Raw genomic sequence first — 3,809 nt, forward strand, 5'->3', positions numbered from 1 at the left:
CACTTCAAAACCTTATTTCTGTTTTTTTTTACCATTTATGAATGTGTTATTCAACATGTTCCTACGGGCTGTTGCTCTAAAGGCCAAATTCAATATTTGATGAATATGTTTTAAATATATTTGTTTGATACCGAAAGGGGTCCTAAAATTCCAAATCAAATAGCTAAATGATCCATGCTATGACCTTCTTAAATCAATTCCATATCAGTTTAGAAGGAAGTAATTGAAGTGAAAGAGAAAGGAAATAGAGCACACACACAGTGACTCTGAGACCCTTGAGTGTTCCAGGTCGTCTGCAATGGCTGCTTTTTCTCTCACCACTCGGCTGCACAGCCCCAGGCTTTACTGAAAACACTTGTGATAGTCTCCCTGTTATGTCTATTGATTTCTATGTCTCTCTCTCATACTACTTTTTCTTCTGCTACCACTTTCTTCTCTTTGTTATCCTTTCCCTTTCTCAGTTTTCAAGTGTGTGTGTGTGCGTGCGTGTGTGTGTGTGTGTGTGTGTGTGTGTGTGTGCATGTGTGTGTGTACCATTTTGTGCTAAAATAAAGGTGGCATCTGCGGTTCTGATGCCATGTCCCTCTGACTGCGTTGTGGTGAGGAGCACAGTCACCTTGGCTTGGAGTTGGCAGCAGTTGTATATCAGTCGGTCATCAGGGGTGAGTGAGTTGAATTTTAAGTTTCCTCCTCTTGCTTGCTAAACAAATACAATTTAAAATGAAATGTCGTCTGGTACAGCGAGGATCTTTTAGCTGGTCCAGGATATCAGCTGGCCCAGTTATCAGGAGTATGGTGCACATTTTAGGACACCCTCAAGAGACTTAATTTGATATGTGGTCAAGGTAAACCAATAGTGTGGTCCTGGAAGAATTCATTCACACCAAAATGGATATATTTGGTCATTTGCAGTACTGTACTGTAGACACTAGCTAAACAAGCATTAACAACAATGCAAACCCTCAGAAGACTTGGAAACCATAGGGGAGATTGCATGTCTTCAAATAAAGTTTTTCATCTGACTCGTGAATGTGACTTTGTTTTGTTTCAGCCAGCTGTTCTTCAGGCCTCCCATGCTCCCCTGGTTGTTCCACCCATCTGCCCCCCTGAAGGGGAACATCCACGGCTTCTTTAAAAACACACAAATACACAACAACTAAGTAAACACCATCTGAGAGAATACCTGATTGGCTCCCTGGGCATTTGGAGCTGCTTGATTTGATTGGCTGCTTATTACATTTTGGTGAATTATAAAGTCAAATACTGTTTATTGTTGTGTAAATGTACTTAAAGATGTAAACTAATTAGTTATCGATATGCTATTGTAGGTACAATCTTTAATGCTGTAAAATTTTTATGATATATATACCCATTGATTTTTGGAAAAATATAACTTAGAAATGCCTTGTGAAAGGCTGCCTTTGACTGAAAAACAAATTACAGATAGTGCCTTTAATGTTGTGTAAAACTCCTCATTCTTTCACAGTATTTTTTGTCATATTGTCTGGTTAGGAGCAGCAGACGATCGACCTGTATCCCTTGCAATATATACTGTATTCTTCTCTTCCATGAATATTAATGGTTTTGTGACTTCGAAGAATTCCTCCAGTACTGCACATGGCATTAATATGTGCAGTGACATGTAATCCATACAGCCAGGTCACCCGTGATATAAGCTAGCATTTGACATCCATCCATGTTTGAGGGCGTCGGGAGATAAAATTGAAACCGACCACTAGGGGCTCCAGTGAGCGCTGCTACTTTTCACGTAAGCATCTGCCTCTGGTGCCGAAGGTTGAATGTTTGAATCCAGTTATAGAAAATGTTTTTGGAGATTTTTTGTTTTAAGCCTTTACCTTAACCATTCCGAGTTAATGCCTAACCTTAACCTTAAACACTTTGCCATTTTACGTTTGTAACAACAAAATTTAACGTTTGAGAAACATGGAGGAATGTCTAATTCTGATGTGGGACTGTGAGAGCTTGTTGATCCATAAGTTGCTATTGCCTTTCCTTGACAGGCTGAGACAGAGTATTAAATACAATATGATGAGAAAACACAGCAATGTAGAGTAGAGGTGTGCCCCTTTCTATACAATGAGGTAATTCCTGGACAATATTTAGATCCATTTAGGGGACCCCTTTTGGCTCAAAGCACCCCAAATGGAGGGTACGGAGAATGTACACAATGTAACGTGAAGAAAGGCACCATATGAAAATAATTTGTACTGTTACAAAACCAACAACTAGCCTGCTAATATTGCTGCACTCGCTAACTCTAGGGGTCTTAGGCCTAAATAACTGGTCTGGTCTTTGAAAAAAGGGTTCCAAAAGGGTTATTCGGCTGTCCCCACAGGGGAACCCTCTTTGGTTCCAGGTAGAACCTTTTTTGTTTCCAGGGAGAACACTTTTGGGTTCCATGTAGAACACTCTGGGGAAAGGGTTCTACATGGAACTCAATAGAGTTCTATGTGGAACCAATGAGGGTTCTTCAAAGGGTTCTCATATGGGGAGACCCAAAGAACCCTTTTAGGTTCTAGATAGCAATTTTTTTCTGACCTGATTTAAGATGAACATCTATGTGACAAATCAGCGTTTGCACATTTAACCGAATGTGGGCTAAAGCGAATCTGATTGAATAGAGCCCTACTTGACTACTCATCCATGAAGCTTGACATTAGAGTAATTGTCCAGGAAAAATGTTCCATGCCATAATGTATATGATTTGCCAAAGTATATTATCACCTTATACCACCCACCACTGCGACCTGTATGCTCTAGTCAGCTGGCCCTCGCTACATATTCGTCGCCAAACCCACTGGCTTCAGGTCATCTATAAGTCTATGCTAGGTAAAGCTCCACCTTATCTCAGTTCACTGGTCACAATAACAACACCCACCCGTATCACACGTTCCAGCAGGTATATCTCACTGATCATCCCCAAAGCCAACACCTCATTTGGCCGCCTTTCCTTTCAGTTCTCTGCTGCCAGTGACTGGAACTAATTGCATAAATCGCTGAAGTTGGAGACTTTTATTTCCCTCACCAACTTTAAACATCAGCTACCTGAGCTGCTAACCGATCGCTGCAGCTGTACATAGTCCATCGGTAAATTGCCCACCCAATCTACCTACCTCATCCCCATACTGTTTTTATTGTATTTACTTTTCTGCTCTTTTGCACACCAGTATTTCTACTTGCACATCATCATATGCTCATTTATCACTCCAGTGTTAATCTGCTAAATTGTAATTATTCGCTCCTATGGCCTATTTATTGCCTACCTCCTCGTGCCTTTTGCACACACTGTATATAGACTTTCTTTTTTTCTACTGTGTCATTGACTTGCTTGTGTTATTGGCTTGTTTATTGTTTACTCCCCCATGTGTAACTTTGTGTTGTTGTCTGTGTCACACTGCTTTGCTTTATCTTGGCCAGGTCGCATGAGAACTTGTTCTCAACTAGCCTACCTGGTTAAATAAAGGTGAAATACATTTTTTTTTAAAGCGGAGATTAGTGAGACCCATTCAGATTTACTGTGAGGGGTTAAACTGAGAGTATTGAGACCCAGTCAGATTCACTGTGAGGGATTAAACAGAGATTATTGAGACCCATTCTGATTCATTGTGAGGGTTTAAATGGAGATTATTGACACCCTTTCAGATTCACTGTGAATGGTTGAATTGAGATTATTGAGACCCATTCTGATTCATTGTGAGGGGTTAAACTGAGATCATTGAGACCCATTCAGATTCACTGCGAGGGGTTGAACTGAGATTACTGAGACCCATTCTGATTAATTGTGAGGG

At 40.5% G+C, this 3,809-nt stretch overlaps 1 long non-coding RNA gene across 1 annotated transcript; it reads left to right on the forward strand.

The window, feature by feature from the left end:
- The first annotated feature begins 533 nt into the window (after positions 1–533).
- LOC115200862 (uncharacterized) lies at positions 534–1,456 on the forward strand. The gene is made up of 2 exons (XR_003879622.1): positions 534–662; positions 1,052–1,456. It is a non-coding gene; the product is annotated as an uncharacterized LOC115200862 (long non-coding RNA).
- The last annotated feature ends 2,353 nt before the right edge of the window (positions 1,457–3,809 follow it).

This window comes from Salmo trutta, chromosome 10 (assembly GCF_901001165.1).
Source record: "Salmo trutta chromosome 10, fSalTru1.1, whole genome shotgun sequence".
Taxonomy (NCBI): Eukaryota; Metazoa; Chordata; class Actinopteri; order Salmoniformes; family Salmonidae; genus Salmo; species Salmo trutta.